The 17,939-nt window shown below is 39.3% G+C and overlaps 1 pseudogene; it reads left to right on the forward strand.

Annotated features, from left to right (window-relative positions):
* Positions 1–17,939, forward strand: part of LOC133849965 (putative nuclease HARBI1) — a 30,335-nt pseudogene that overhangs the window by 9,939 nt on the left and 2,457 nt on the right.

The raw sequence follows: 17,939 nt of genomic DNA on the forward strand, positions 1-17,939 counted from the left end.
TTGACAAATGCTGCTATAGATATAACCTTCCTAATAAATTCCTAAAAATTATAGGAACTGGATGAACATATGACAATAAAAATGAGGAGAATGAGGACAGTAGTAATGAAATCCACCAAATATTGTGAATATCAGAACAGCTACCGTTCAAATTTTATACATAAGTATGTTTCAATAGATTCGCGATTTCGCGCGCTTACCCTGTGTCTATCAATAAAATGTAGAGAATTCAATGAATTGAAAACCATATTTTTTATTGTTTTATTTTTTCTAATTGTTCAGCTTTTTGCTTCGTTCTTCCCGTCAAAAACAGCTTTTATACCCGCTACCCATAGGGTAGAAGGGTATTTTAACTTTGTGCCGGCAGGAAATGTATGTCACAGGTAGAAGGAGGCATCTCCGACCCTATAAAGTATATATTCTTGATCAGCGTCAACAGCCGAGACGATATAGCCATGTCCGTATGAAACACTGGATCTCAGAGACTATAAGAGATAGAGCTATAATTTTTTCGACAGCATTTGTTATGTTTGCACGCAGATCAAGTTTGTTTCAAATTTTTCACGCCCACTTCCGCCCCCGCAAATCAAAAAATCAAACAACAAGCCTAATTTTAAAGCTAGAGTTGCGAAATTTGGTATATATACATATATATACAATTTGATATATTTTTTAGTATTTTCGGTATATTTTGAAAATAAAACCGTAATATTTTGCCTTTATTAAAAATTGGTAGTGGTATCTCACAGTCGAGCACACTCGACTGTAACTTTCTTACTTGTTTTCCCCATCCTAATTAAAAGTCCACATGAGTAAAATCATACGAGCTGATTTTTGTGAGTTGAGTGATATTCTTGTTCAAAAATGATTGTTGAACCGAATGAGTAGCGGTTGAAATCATTATGCTGAACACGAGCCGAACAATTTGGAGTGAAACAAAAGTCATTCGCACCCAAGTGGATTTAAAATCAACAACGAAAATACGAGCACATGCAATTTTGATCGGCTGATCCAAACATTGTGGTTATTCGCCTGTTGAGCGCGTACGAATTTTTCATTCACCCGTAACCGTTCTCTGTCATGAAGTTTCGCTTACTGTACAGTAAGTCAACTGCACACCAAAATACTGTAAAATGCATTGACTAATGCTCACCAATTTTGCTGTACTCATTAACAACTGTATGACTACGGAATGAGTGAGAACACTGTCAATCAAAACAGACAATACTACCCTATTTCGCAATTTTAAAATTATGCTACTCGGAGTCAGGCACGCAAAAACAGATAAGCTTACTGTGTTCAAATAAATGATTCGATAAACTGTGCGTGTTGTTCTTCGATGAAATGAAGGTGGCTGAAGCAGATGTTTCTGTGCAACTGGCCATAGTTCGTGGCCTAAAAATCATGGAAACAGCCAGTATTGATTTTAATTCTCGAATGGACGCGATTACATTATAACCCGTAGTGGCTATTATTTTTGATTTGGGACCTGGAAGGCGCTTTTGGCCATACAAAAGTATTTCTTTAACAGCTTCCACAATTTTTATCTGATCGCATCCAAATTTTCAGGAATCACAATTACTATGGTTGTTATTGTATATACCAATATTCGAATTTTTGATTTGCGAGGCGGAAGTGGGCGTGGAAAACATTTGTAACAAACTTGATCTGCGTGCAAACATAACAAATGCTGTCGAAAAAAATTATAGCTCCATCTCTTATAGTCTCTGAGATCTAGGACAATTTTAAGGTTGAAAAAGCTCTTTCACAAATATAAGTGCTTCCAAACATCGAATACATCATTACAATTTTATTCCGAAGAATCTTGTATTTTTTGCACCTTCCGATTTCCAGAAATCGAGTCCTTTCAAATTGCATGACTTTAATTCAAAGTCACTTTGAAGATCGCACAATAAATTGTTTTACATGTCATTAAGTAGAAAAAAATGTCCATAATTTTCTTAACGCTATCAAAATCAGTAAACCTTTTTCACAATTTTGTTTTGAACAATTAATTGCAGCTTAAATTTAGTGAAATCATATGTATTCATTTTAAAATCATCGAAAACATTTTTAAAAAAAGGAAAATGATCAAGTTGCAAATCAAATAAAAATAATTTCATTTTTTATTAATCTTTCTATGAAACTCATTAAATCAAAATTATTGTTGTTTTGGCCTTGTAGAGATATATTCAGATTATTAAGGTGTGTTGTTATATCTGTCAAGAATCCCAGATTTATGTCTTAATTTCACTTAAATATTCAATCGTTGGCATCTTCTGTTCTATGAATTCAACGACCTCCTTTCTAAGTTAAAAAAAATCGCTCAAGGCACTTTCCGCGACTGAGCCACCTCATCTCCGTGAACATACATACATATGTAGTTAGGTCCTTGTATGAATTTTCGCATTCCTCGAGAAATAATTTCAGTTTGCGATGGGTAAACGAGTTATGCTCACCTCGTATTTTGTTTACAATTTTATGGCAATTGCCATTGTGTTAGTGTTACCCATTCATTTCGAGCACAAGACTCTTGATGAATTACACAACGAAACGACGGCACCCGTATACATATTATAGCAGGAGCACCATCTGTGCATACGGCGGATAGCTTCTTACTTTTTTAACTCCAATCGTTCGCATACTGCATTAAATATATCTATTCCCTTGTATTTTCAAGAAGTGGATTAGTGCGAAAAATTTCTTCGGTGAAGTCAAAATCAACCATTCGTGTTGCTAACATTAATTGACTGGCGTCACAATTATCGCATGACTCATCAAGGGCTATGGAAAAGCAAGAACAATTTTCTAGTTGATCTTCTAAAACTGTATCCAAATAGATTTTAAGCTTTTCAAGCCTACGGGTACATCTTGACAAGAAAACTTTATCAATTATTTCAGCTGACTGAATTCGAACAGGACCAAAGCAGTTTAACATGTCCTGGCATACCATTTTAATAAAAGGGCCATCGGGAAATGGTGTGCACTGCTTGGCAATAGCTAATTGGCTACATACGACGATTTAATTGTATGGTATGTATTTTTGAATTTAATTTAATTTTTGTTTCTTGTTCATTTAATTCTTTTTGATTAAATTGTATAAATTCTAGGATTTCCGTTGCATCAAATATATAAAACTGTTTAAGGTTTTTATAGTACGGAACTAGACCTTCAAATAAATCTCTTTTATGGGCGGTTTGAAAATGCCTATTATGATTGTATTTTGTGTTTACATCCAGAACTACGAAGCATATTACGCATTGTACTTCACATTTAAAGTTTTTGATAAAAAAGTGTTCTCCATCACTCACAACACTTATGATGGTCTATCACAAAATAAATCAAAACCAAACCTAGACAGAAGAATAAGTTCCAGTTAGAGGTGGAGAACTATCGATAGTCTGCGCAATCGATAGTGATTGATAGTTTCCATAAACTATCGACTATCGACGATGTCAAGGAAAATCTATCGTCGATAGTTGTCGATAGTGCAGTAAAAGAAAATAATTTAATTCGTTTTTATAATAATCCATATTTGTTGATTTGGTTTTCGAATCTTTATGTGAAAATAATAAATAATTATTATTGAAATAATATGCTTTTTATTTTTTAGGTTTACGTTAACTGCTATTTATATATTTATTTCAACCAATAATTTTGTACGCCTATTTGAAATGATTTGTTCTGCTTTGCTGAAGACCCTCTTCGACTCTACGGAAGATGCGGGTATACAAAGAAATTTGAAAAATATCGACCACTATCGACGATAGCGATTGACCACTATCGAGAGTGCGCGCCGTTATCGAGAGCGTGTCGATAGTGGCCAACCACCGATAGTCCCGATAGTGCAATCGATAGTTCTCCACCCCTAGTTCCAGTGCACGTGTACGAGGAAAAAACAAAAAAAAGATATTGCTGTCAGCAAAGCGCGACGACGGAAAGAGATGTAATGGAGATACAAGCAACATTGTTTTTGTTTCGCATGCAAATCGAAGCCCATATGCACGGTGCTTATAGGCGCACTACCCATAAGCACAGGGCATCTACATATAAAACAAAAGTGCACTCAGTGTCTAGGCGTTGAGCACCCCTGGTGTACATAATTGAAATACGTAAACAATAAATTTTACTATTCGCCTATTGTAATTCTCAAGTGGCTCTAGAATTTCAAGCAAAGAATGGCTTTTAGAAGCGGAGAATTTGCACATTAATGTTTATACCCGCTACCCACAGAGTAGAAGGGTATTATAACTTTGTGCCGGCATGAAATGTATGTGACAGGTAGAAGGAGGCATCTCCGACCCTATAAAGTATATACATATATTCTTCATCAGCATCAACAGCCGAGACGATCTATCCATGTCCGTCTGTGTGTCTGTCTATCTGTCCGTATGAACACCTAGATCTCAGAGAATTTAAGAGATACTCGTAGAGCTATAACCTTTTTTTAACAGCATTTGTTATGTTTGCACGCAGATCAAGTTTGTTTCCTCCGCCCCCGCAAATCAATAATAACAAGAGTAATATTAAAGCTAGACGTGCAAATATTGGTATATACAATAATAACAATGGTGTTTGTGATTCCTGAAAATTTGGTTGCGATCAGATAAAAATTGTGGAAGTTATTAAAGAAAAAGTTTTGTATGGGCAAAAACGCCTACTTACTAGGGCTCTTAGTTGCTTTGGCCGACAATCTGGTACATTGTGCCGTCTATGGTATTTATCGATATACCAAACATACAATTTGGTATTTTTTAAAGTATTTTCGGTATATTTTGAAATAATACCGCAATATTTTGCGTTTATTAAAAATGGGTAGCTGGTATCTCACAGTCGAGCAAACTCGACTTTCTTACTTGTTTAATAGATGCTACATTTAAAGTTTGCCCTTTTGGAGACTTTAAAGAACTGCTTATTATATATGTATGTTTAGCATATGCAAAAGGTTATTATTTCATTGTTTGTTTAATTTCATATTTTATTTGAACTTAGTATTCATTTTTTAGATAACACCTTTTCTATTGTATTTGTTTTGATGACGCGCAAAACGGAGCTCTGTTACCAACATCTGTTTACACATGTTGACTCTAACATTTGTTGTCTTATAGCCTATTTCCACTGCACTCAGTTTTTTTAAGTTTTTTAAAGTCCCGTTTCGGGGTTTCCATTGGCACGAACCGAAAAATAAGGGCAACGGTAAATTTCTCAACATGTCCGCTCTGAAATATCCGCTGTTCAAATGAAAACACGAGTTAGCGAACAATTCAAATTTAAAAATGGGAAATTTCCTTAAATTGCAAGATTTTGATGAGGATTTTGACGAAGTGGAGGGAAAATTAACGGAGTATAGGGCATTGCCAATATTAAAGAAATCGCCATCAGTTTGGGCCTATTAAGTAGAATTGGTGGCAGCAATGTAATATTTACTTATTTACTTTTTAGCAACGGCATGGGTGTTTTTGGGAGCGCGATGTTCGTGGAAGAAGCGAATCTTTTTTTGTAGAACATTTTCGAGTGAATAGGGAGGAGTTTGGCATCCTTGTGGAGCGCCTTTTTGGATTGGCCAAAAAAGACACCGCATTTGGAAAGGCCATTCCTCTCGATAAGCGGGTTGCAATCACAATATATACCTTAGGATCTTCTGCGGAGTATCGGACAGTGGGCACGTTGTTTGGTGTGTCGAAAGCAAAGGTCTGCAAATTATTGCTACAATTTTGCCATGAGACCTGTAGAGCTCTGTCATCTGACTACATCCCGCAGAACTTCCTCACGCAATCAAAATTGGAGGAATGTGTTAAAGGCTTTGAAGAATTTGGCTTCCCACAATGCGCGATTTTTGAGCGAAGTCGGCTACGAAAATTATTAGATGAATCGACACTTTTAAGGAATAACTCGCGCATTATTTCGGGAGTTGATGTGCCTGTTGTGGGATTGGCGATTCGGCTTTGAAATTTTCGAGTCAAGTAATGAAGCCATATGCTTTTTCAACTACTGAGAATTAAACTATGAAGGCTTTCAATTACACTTTAGCCAAATCACGCAGGGTGGTCGGAAAAGCTTTCGGCCATTTGAAAGCTCGATTTCGACGAATTGAAAAGGACTCGATAATCATTATAGTAAAACGGCTGTTATTATTACAGCATGTTGTATTTTACATAATTTCACGAAACGTAAAAACATTGATATTCCGGGAATTTTGGAGCCAAGCCCCGATGAACAACAACAACTCGAGAAATCATACGACATGAAACCAGTGATTTCGATAGCGACGCTGAACCAATTCGAACAGAAATTTCATCCTACATTGTAAAAAATAAATAATTAAGATATTTAGAATTTGTGTTAAACGCATTTATTTCAAATTTTTATTATTTTTTTTTAGAATAGTATTTACAAAATCACAATATTTAACAAAATAATATTAACAAAATCATAATATCAGCAATATATGTAAGAATATGTTATTTAACAAAATATTTACAAAATCATAATATCAATCGAGGATATAAAAGTATTGAAAAAAATTTACAAAACTATAATATTTTCAACCATTGTAGATTTTGCTTAACACAAAGCAAAAATTGCCGCACAAGTAATGCCAGCAATGAATGCTGGTAATTTCTTATAATAATATTTTCAAAACCAAAATATTTGAAAAATCAAAAAATGTAATTTACAATATTCCTCCATTCACTCTTTTAAATAGAGTCTTTTACCTTCTACTACTTGGACAAATTGCTCCATTAATTTTAGACGAGTGTTGCCAAGGCGCTCAAGAATAGCGGTCCGCCTGTTTGCGTCCTCGACCATGAGACGATCGAATACTACCTTCATTATCAACTCCAAAAATGTTGATGTTAGAAATACTCGAATACGAATCATTCGAGTCACACGGTTCAGCTAGCGCAGGACTGGACTGCCTGCGCCGACGATTGAGAATAGACGACATGAATCTATCCCACTCTCATCCGGATCTAAAAATAACAGTTAAGAATTACTATTGAAGGTTGCTATCGAGGATGCATTCGACAAAATTTATTGACTTCATCGCTGACAAAATTTTGTGCACCTTGGCAAAATGTTGCCACTGCGATGGCGCACCGCCAGTTGGACCTCGTTTCTTAATTTAATTTCTTTTTTATAAATATACTGTAACTCAATAAATTTGATTTATACTTCTGACTTATATTTTTGGTCAAATTGTCCAACTTGGTCCTCACGTCGTTCCACTTCACATTGAAGCCTGCAGCCAAAAACTTCTCACACATATGTTTGTATATGTGTGTTATTTTGGGCAACCTCAATGCCGTCAAATTCTCCTTCCATAACTCGAACTACATAGCCTCGTAAATGGCACTCCACTAACGGAAAAAGCTATTTGGTGAGAAGCTGAAAAGCACTTGAAAAGTAGAAATTATAAAATCTTAAAAATAAAAATCTAAGAAGCCTTATTAATCGCAGAGTCGTCAAAGCCAAGATTGTCAGCCCGTATATGTGGGGCAACGTAAATAAACACAAATAATTAGATTAGGCAGGGAGCATGGAGATTTATAAATAATCTCAAATCGACTCGAAGGTCATTTGATGACCCCATTGCACTTGCAATAGCCTCCTCGTGGTGTTGCCTGGATACCGATCAAGTAAATTTACTTAATCGGTATCTAATTCGAGCGGCGACAAACAATAATAATAATTGGCGCGTGCCAATCACTTGTAGTTGCAACAACTTTTGCAATGTGTATACACTTGCACACCGGCAAGCTACACACGCATACAACCCACCCCAATTCTAGACAGTTTGGCATTTAGAATATTCCTGAAATAAATAATAATAATTGTTTTACATCGGCTTATAATTAAGAGAAAAGTATAAGTTTTAGGTTTTAGGTGGGACCGGGTACCCTGTACGGGGCAAAGCATAGACCAGTGGAGGTCTGTAGCTGTACCGGTGGAGCGTATCTTTATCTCAGAAGTCGCACAGTATGGATGCATTTTAGCAAAAGCCAGCAGCATCCTAGGAGGTTGCCGTGAAACGTCACGAAGATCGTTATGGCACGGCTGGAGTCGGGATAACGCTGGGCATCTACAGAGAAGATGCTCAAGTGTCTGCCTGCAGTCTTTCCTTAAAAGCTGCATGACGAATTTGGTTAAGTGTTTGTTAGTAGAAGCACACATCAGCCTTGCAGTTTTGCACGAGTTGGCATTGCGCCAGCTCGCATCCCACAGAAGTTTAGAGCGCACCTCAATTTCCCTGCGTAGAGTTCGCAGGGATATCAGAAAAGAATTGGCGAGAGTGTCTGCGATCTCGTTGTCATCGATGCCCTGGTGGCTTGGGATACAATAGATACGCACGACTGCAGATGCGTTCGGCGACTCTATTGCTCTTCTGCTATCCAAGACAACTTTGACTTGACCACATCAGAGTGCATTGATCTTATTGCAGCCTGGCTGTCAACAAAGATATTAATTGAGTTGTGATTGCGCTGTAAACCCCGAGCCACTTATGTAGCCTTGCCAATGGCAAAAACTTCCGCCTGGAAGATGCTGCAATGGTCAGGAGTTAATGGAGTCAATGGAGATCGAGTCCGGGCAGTATGCGGCTGCTCCGACTCCTTCCTCCATCTTCGACCCCATTAGATTAGGAGAGAGGCTCCAAGTGCAACTAAGCATATTTTTCGCCATGTACAAGGCTCCGGTGGCCTTCTTCACCCTTTCTAACACGTTGAGCTTCCATGACAGTTTGCTGTCCAATACCACACCTAGGTATTTTACTGCTTGGCTCGGCTTTACCATAGTGCAGCCTATTTTTGGGACCACGCAGGTACCTTGTACCTCTTCGTGAAGAGGATAAGGTCCGTTTTGTCCGCGTTAATGCTGAGCCCGGCTGATTCGGCCCATGCTTTAACTTCCTGTAAAGTAAGTTCCATTACGGAACTAAGGGTGGTTGGGCATTTCCCAGATATCAAAATGCTTATGTCGTCGGCATAGGCAATTTATTTGGACGTTGACGTACTAACGGCAGTACCATCAAGTGGCCCAGCGATACCAAGCACGGGCTTGTTGACGCGCGGACAAAACAAAATAAATTTGTAAACAGCATGCATTAAACGAAAACCGCGAATAAATATTAAAGACGCTGGACAGCTAATTAATTTAGATTAAAAATATGTTAGAATAAGTGTATAATAGAATAAATAACAATTAAATACTCGATAAATAAGCTAATAATAAGGTTTTAAGCAAAGGAATAGATTTACTAGAGCAAACTACGTTATTGAGATTATTATAGTTCACACACAGAATACGGAAGGGATTATGGCAAGCAAAGTTAGTAGATCTACGTGAAATGACAAGAGGAAGAAAATTCCTAGTGATCCTGACAGGAACTGCAAAACTAATTTGACTTAACAGCTCCAAAGAGTCTATTTCACCATTAATTAGTCTCTGTATAAAAACAGCACCTTGCATAGTTCTACGGTCAGAAAGAGAAGGAAGGTTTAGTAATAAAAGTCTACTTCGATACGGTGGTAATCTAATATTAGGATTCCAATTTAAACTACGAAGAGCAAATAATAAGAATTGTTTCTGCACCGATTCAATCCTATCTTGATAAACCCTGTACTGGGATTCCAGACAAGAGATCCGTACTCAAGGATAGGACGAACCAGTGAGACGTATAAAGTCTTAGTGATGTAGGGATCATTGAACTCTTTCGACCAGCGTTTTATAAATCCCAAAACACCCATGGCCCTATTTACAGCAGACAGAATATGTTTATCGAATTTTAGTTTTGCATCAAGCAGAACCCCTAAGTCATTCACACCTTCAATTCGCTCAAGAGGAGTATCATATAACATATAGTTATTTAACTGGGAAGAACCCCTACAAAAGGTCATAAACTTACACTTATTGCAGTTCAGATGTAACATATTTACTCTGCACCAAGATTCTAGACGATTAAGGTCACATTGTAACAGTGAGCTCGCAAGACTATCATTAAATGTCAGGCAAAGCTTAACGTCATCGGCGTACATAAGTACACGGGAATGCTCAATAACAGAAGGAAGATCATTTATGAACAAAGTGAACAATAGAGGACCCAAATGACTGCCCTGGGGCACACCAGAAGTGACTTGAACACATTTAGATACAAAACCATTAAAATAAACATTCTGAATTCTGTTGGAAAGGTATGAGGATATCCACTCAATTAGGCTATGAGGAAACCCTAAAACATTAAGCTTATACAGTAAAAGGTGATGATTAACAGAGTCAAAAGCTTTACTAAAATCGGTATAAATGACATCCGTTTGCATTTTATTCTCGAATCCTTTAATTACAATAGAAGAGAACTCCAATAAGTTAGTAGAAGTGGATCTAGACTTCACAAACCCATGTTGGTAAGGTGAAATTATAGATTTACACAGATGTTGCAGTTGAGAAGTTATAATTTTTCAAATGCTTTCGGAATCGCAGACAATTTAGATATACCGCGATAATTTTGAACTTTAGATTTGCTCCCTTTTTAGGATAGGTATAATGTATGATTTTTCCAGATTTTAGGAAAAGAACATGAGTTAACGGATAATTCAAACAATTTAAAAAGCGGTTTACAGATACTACCAGCACAATACCTTAGCACACAACTAGGTACTCCATCCGGACCAGCCGAAAAAACAGGTTTTATAGCCAATAGTTCCGTTAAAATAGAGCTTTCAGTAATTAAAGGACCAAAAATACAATTAGATGAATTTAACTGATAAGGATAAGAAAAGGAATTTTGAGAACTTGGGACAGAATATGTCGTTTGGAAAAAGTCCGCAAATAAATCGGCAACATCATGACCATTAGATACCGTCATATTCTCCAAAGACATAAATGCTGGTGATGACGCGGATCTACGCTTCGAGTTAACGAAGTCGTAAAATCGCTTTGATCACGCTGAAATCTTATTCTGCACCTACTCAAATATTATTATAACACTCATTGTTATGAGTGCGAAAAGCAGCTTGTGCAACAGAATAACGCAGAAAATCAAAGGAAGAGCCAGTTCCTTTGAATTTTTGTAAAGTCTCGACTTACGATTTTTTAAATTCGATAATTTCTTGGTAAACCATAAGGGTTTATCAGACAAATGTGGAATACTTGATGGAACACAAGCATCAAATAGCGAGTTTAAAGTAGAATAAAAAAATTCCACCGCTATATCCAAGTTTGTAAACAAAGAAAGTTGGGACCAGTCAGTTCGAGATATAAGCAGAGAAAGTTTCTCAAAATCGGTTTTCCGAAAACAACGAGAAAGCTCACCACAACGTACACTCGATTCTGACGCAATAAATGGGAACTCCAACGTAATTTCTAAAGTGGGATGGTAAGGGTCTTCAGGGGACGATATAGGAGATATTCTCGATAGAGAACATGAATCTGGGTCTAAAACAAAAATAAGATCTAGAGACCTGTTTAAGCAATTTGGAATATCATTAATCTGAGACAATGATACCCCGAAGAGACTATCAATAAAAACATGGGATACAGAGGGGGAAAGTCCATTTATATTCTCGGCTGAAAGCCATGACACCCCAGCTATATTAAAATCACCAAGGACAATAAAGTGATCCCGATCAGAAAGCATATTAGAAATGTCATTAATAATAGAAAAATGAGCTAAATATAAAGCATCATCTGAAGCAGGAGGGATATATGAGCAAGAAATAAAAATGTTTAAACTACCAAAGGATAATCTAACAGCCACTAGCTCAATGTCAGAAGTGTGATCAATCAATTCTGAATTTAATTGAGCATCTACTGCGATTAAAACCCCACCACCGCGACGTACCTTGCGGTCACGTCTGTATACGGAAAATCTACTAGAAAAGATTTCCGTATCAAGGATGTCATTTTTTAACCACGTTTCAGTAAAGGCAATGACATTGAAAGGAAAGATACACTATTTAAATATAGGTCAGTAAGTTTACTACAAATACCTCTTACATTCTGATAGCCAAGAAGTAAAGAGGATGTTAGTTTTTTGAACTGACAGACATAGAAGAAGGCTTTGCAATCAAATTCTTGCCACTACCAGGAAGAGAAACCGGAGACCGATTTTTCTTTTTCGCAACAAATTCTTTAACTAATAGGTGTTCCGGCCAAAACTCTTTACTGCACATCATGCTAAATTGTTCAGCGGGAACACTTATTTTAAAAGATGAAATCTCCCGTTCATACGAGAAATTAAATTTATATACTTTAACCCTGGCTTGGGATTTGGACTTAATATAAGCCCGAACATCATCAGATGTCGTATCAGGGGAAAGCCTTGAAACGAAAATCTGCTTAAGAGGCGGCACTGCAACTAATGTATTGCGGACAACAGAGGTAGGAGCTGGAGGCGATTCTTGTATCGTTACAGCACTAACGATCTCAACAGAGGATGGTGATGGTTGAATTTCTTCAACCGTCTCCATCTCAGTCGGCAACAAAATCGAAGCCGGGGCCGGCGACTCCAATCTTAATGACGTAATGTCATGATCTGGAACATCCAGAGCTACCGAAGGTTGAGGGGACGGAGAACTAAACGACATTAATTCCCCAGCAGGTGGTACAGATAAGCTTGGAACATCAACTGGGACAGAAAGCTCGATTGGGGTAATCGACAGACGCGTATTGGCCTTTTTACGCTTCGAGACTCGGTCAAGAGCTTCATACTCTTAAACCCAGAATCCAAAGCAGAAAAGCTATCGGAGAGTTTTTAAAGCCCGCCAATATATCTTTAAAACCAGTTCGCGTCTGCCGTATAAACCCAGCAATATCGCGTTCAGAGTCCCTACAATGTTCACAAGTCCATCTCAAACCAGACTTGGCCGAAATCAAATCAACAATACGGCCGTTAAAGCCAGCACATTTTTCATGTGCAACGTTGTCGCATAACCAGCAACAAACAAAACCCATTTTGGCACCAACTGGCACTCCGGCATTTCTTGTTATAGCAGACCAACATGTTGCTAAAACAAAAGATTATTAAACCAATTAAAAAACAAAAAAAGAAATAAATCAAAATAGGTAAATTATTTGCAAACTAATATGATCTGTACTTACGAAGAGCACAAAACACAGAGAGTATGCACAGGTCGAGCGAGACGCAAGATAGGTAGGCAACTACAACACCAAGAGAGGGAGAGTTACTATTCTAAAGAGCGTTGAGAGCACAAAGCACAAGCACTGAGAGTAAAGCGCGGGTCGAGCGAGACGCAAGATAGATGATAGCCAACAACAACACCAAGAGAGGGAGAGTTAACTATTGTAACAGCGTTGAGCGCAAAGACAAGCAAGTGAAAAAGAAGAGCGCGAAAGTAAACAAAAATACAAAACAAAGTGCAGCGGCAACGAAAACAGAATTGTTTTGCTAACAAAGCAAAGCAAAGTTTGACCACACAATTTGTTGTTATATTTTTAGAAAAATGATAATAATTTACTAAATACACGAAAGCACACAGCGATTTAACGATCAGTAGTTAAATACAAGTGAGAGAGTAAAATTAATGTTATAATAATTGTAAATAAATATGAAATTTAATGAAAAATCACAAATTCAAGAGGGAAGAAAAAAAACACGTCCGACTGCGAATGCGAGAGCGAGCGAATCTGACTTGGGGCCCGTCTAGTGAATTTTTGAAGTAGGCCATTTTTAGACCAAATTCCAAAAGAGAGGCGAGAGAACCCCACCCTGGGGAGTGTCACCTCGCACTTCCTTTGTAATGGCCGTATCACCCCACGTAGCCACCACCCGCCTGTCGCAAAGAAGGCGGTTAACCCACCTGTGGATCGCTGGAGCCGTGTTTACTGAAGTAAGGCCCTTCATAATCAGTAGTGAAGTTATTGAAGGCGCCTGAAATGTCAAGAAATGCACCCAAGGCAAATTCTTTAGAGTGATCTGCTCTTTCGATGGAGGCTACTAGAGCATGGAAAGCCGTCTCAATGGACTTGCCCTTAGTATACGCATGCTGATTTGGGGTCAACAGATACATTGAGTTGCTTCTGATGTGCAAATCAAGTAGCTTTTCCAAAGTTTTTAGCAGGAAAGAGGTTAGCCTCATAGGCCGGAAGTCATTTGGGACTACATGACTGCATTTGCCCGCCTTGGCCAGGAAAAGGACTTTCGAGGTCCTCCAAAGAGTGGGGATATGACCCCATGCGAGGCACGCCGAATAGATTCCCGATAGCCACGGAACAATCGTAGGCTTGCTGACTTGCAGCATTCCTGGCGAAAGTCCACCGAGACCGGGCGACCTGACCTTCGGAAAGGAGTCGATAGCCCAAATTATTTTATTGTAGGAGACTAGGAAAGAGCTGCCAGTCACTGTTCTCCATTCCAATACATCCCGGAAATGAGCTGGCAGCAATGCTTCAAGAGTTTCAGCACTACTCCGTCCACACTCCATCGCCCGACTTCCTCAGTGTGTGTATCTTTAATATTGTCCAGGTTCGAGCAAAGGTTCTCCATGAAGACCTTTTAGAAGATCGGATCGGATCTTCTTGTAGGACTTCAGGAGAGACCTGTACTCGTCCCAGACGTATTCGCTGTCCGCCTTCTTAGCAAGTTGAAACATGCTAGTAGCTCCCCACGTAGCGATGAGAGATCTGGGTTCCACCAGGGCACAGTGGTTCCGCCCATAGGCCAAAAATAAAAAGTCATAACAACAAAAATTTACGAAAAGTAAACAAATCGTTACTAAAATGTCCAAGCTTCTTCATTGCAAACTAGATTTTTCTGAAATCTAACGGGACATTCTAAAAATAGAATGCAAAGTGTGAACACATCTTCAATTTTGCTGCTGCAACTGCGTTTAGTGAGCTTTTGTCAAAACAAAAGTGAAGTTCAAAGTGGTCGGACGTTCGCAAAAATTCACCAAATTGAAATATTTAAAAAGGTATTAAAGTTGAAGATATTTACTTTAACAAGTTCTTTTACTGAAATTAATTTGAATTATTAATTATTTGTTATTGTTTAATTTTAATTAATACTAATTTTCAGTGAATTGTGATCGTCATTATCTCTGTTTAAGTAGATTTTTAGGTATGTTGCCCCCGATTCCCTTTATGAGTGATATCAGTGCATTTGCCAATGTTTTCAGGTAATAAAAATGTTAAGTTCAGCTGCAGATTTTGGCAGATGTGTATATACTCATTAATAAACTCAAGCTATCTTACTGTTTTCAAGGTCAAATTTGCGACGCAATCTGCTGCTCCTTCTTTGCCTTTGTGATGTTTTTTTGTGTTTGTGGACAATTTTACATATTCTTTTTTCGCTTATTTTTATATTATCATTTTTATTGGCGCTTATAACTACGAGCTTTTACGCATGTACATCTTTTGATCTTTGGTGCACAGAAGAGGGCACGAATGCAGAAAAACTCGAAAAGTAATTAGTTTAGTAGAAGAAAGCAGAAAGGTAATTTAAATACTCTTATACATATCTTGGATGCTAATAATCAAATTTTAGCACTGTAACTCCACCGGAAGTATTTTGGCGCACTATCGGCATATAAGCCATACTAATGTTGTATGGGAGCTATAGGATATAGTATTCCGATCTAGACAATTTTTTACTATATATACAATATTTTATATATATTATATATATATATATTATATATATATATTATATTTTTATATATATTTTTATAGAATTTTGGGCAAAATTTCGTAGCAATATAACAACTAGAAGTATTTTTGGCCGCATCTCCCATACTGGCGGAACCACTGTGCAGGGTGGCTTCGATCTTCTCGTCGGTCTTGAGGGCCTACAGGATTGGCGAAACGGGGAAAGTAGTCCTGCTGAGAGGACATTGACATTTGTTTCTAGGTCTTGTACCGAGTTGATGTTACCCGGCGGACCAAGAGACTTGGAAACAAGGCTAAAGAATTTCGCCCATTTAGTATTGCGGGGATTTCTGAACGGCTGAGCCGCAGGTACCCTGTTAAAAGGAATGGTAAATTGAATGTACTTATGATCTGAGAAGGAGGATCTATCCAGGACCCTCCACTCTTCTACATTGGTACACTCAGTCGCAATCGTTAAGTCCAGCACATTACTAGAGGTGGGACCTACATAGGTAGATACCTCATCTCTGTTGGCTAGTCTAAGCTTATGGTTAAGGATAAAATCAAGAACTGACTCACCCCTGTCGTTAATGTCGGAACTTCCCCAAACGCTATGGTGGGCGTTGGCGTCCGTTCCAATTATAATATGCTTATTGGAGGAGCAGACCATGTCCACCAGCCTCCGCAGCTCGTCAGGTGGAGCAGGCTTGTCGTGGGCCATATAGCAGGATGCCAGCAGCAAACATCCTTCACGGCTCTCCAGCACCACCACGGTTAGATCGTCATTGCTGTAATTAGGTAGTAGATGAGCTTTTAGACCCTTTTTACAAGAATGGCAGTTCTCGATCTACTTACTAATGTCGGGACGTACAGATCGTAGTTATTCGACTTCAGCCCAGCAACCGTCTGCATGGACAGTTCCTCCCCCACCTCCTCCGTCTCATCAGTCAAGCTGAGGTGCTGGGTGGCGTCGGTCACGCTCTCAAGACCGAGATCTGCCTCAACCTCCCTGACCTCAGCGTGTGTGTGTCCTTGTCGTTGGGATGACGTTTTTGAGGCGAAGGTACACGCTCCCAAGCCCCACGCCATCTTCCCATTGCGTTTATATAGCAGAACCTCGGCCTCCTTATTGATCTGAATGATCACGTGCTGCCCACCACTGGGTAAAGGTTCACCAACCTTCAGCACGGACCAATCACCTCGGAATGGCCGGGTTCTGCTTTTAAGCAGCTGAAGCGCCCGCTCGCCCTGCTCTGAGCAGAGCTCTGCAGACATTTTCCCGTTAGGTCCCCTCTGTCTATGAGAGCAACGGCGAGATGCCGCCTGGCAGTTTCAACCGTTGCTCTCTGTCTCGTTTTGTTCGTGTCCGTGTTGGTGGAGCCAGGTGCTCGCAGCCTTTTGCTCACTGGGCCCCTTGCTTGGAACTCTCAGCGGACCGTTGGCGCTTGCTTGCCATGGACTCCACTTATTGTTGGCAGGGCCGGTAGAACCGGTCTGCACTTTGGTGTCATTTGGGAGGGGGCTAATTTGGTTTTCCCGCATCCACGTGTTGGCCCAGGCAAGCCTTTCCTGATCCTGACGGACAGGTTGGCTACGCCACTGAGTCTTGCGTGAATGCGGGTGCCGCCTTATTTTTTTCTCCTTCAGCCCCCCGTGCCCCGCTGCGCAAACTTGGAGGTGCTGGCGATAGGCTGAGGTGACTGAAGAGGAAGACGTTCCCCTCCACCGTAAGAATTGGCGCAGCGCTCTTTTGGTCTGAGTCGCTTACACCACAGCGCCCGCGCGCACCAACCTCGAGTTTTGTTAGTAGCAGTGTTGTTACAACTGATACGGCCTGCTCCCACCGCATCAGAGGTGTGACCGCTGGCGACACGCAGAGAGAATCTCCCCCCGTGCCCGCCGGTGGTAGCAGTCACGCGTTCCACCGATGTTTGAGCTGACATCCCAGCTCGGATGACACATATTGAGACATATTGGCTAACTTTGTTCATGGAGCCCCCATAGCGTTGTCAGTGTAACCGCCAGACACCTGCCCCAGGGATTCTGCTTCTTATCTCCAGACAGATGCTTGAAAGAAAAGGAGCAGAGCCCTCAGCTAGATCGGCCGTACCTGAAACGTCGACGTATAGTAGAGATCTGCTACCTGTTGACAATGAGATAATACAGATCCTACCCAGCCTCGGGAGGGTTCAATAGAGCCAAAAAGAAAAGTATAATTTTGTATATATTTTCTGAAAAATATTGTTCTTCAGGCATGCTCCGGTTTTCACTTTCGGTTTTCGTTTTGGGACCAAAACCGAGATTTTCGTTTTAGGTGCTCCGGTTTTCACAAGTTTTTA

Source organism: Drosophila sulfurigaster, unplaced genomic scaffold (assembly GCF_023558435.1).
Source record: "Drosophila sulfurigaster albostrigata strain 15112-1811.04 unplaced genomic scaffold, ASM2355843v2 ctg54_pilon, whole genome shotgun sequence".
In the NCBI taxonomy this organism is placed as follows: domain Eukaryota; kingdom Metazoa; phylum Arthropoda; class Insecta; order Diptera; family Drosophilidae; genus Drosophila; species Drosophila sulfurigaster.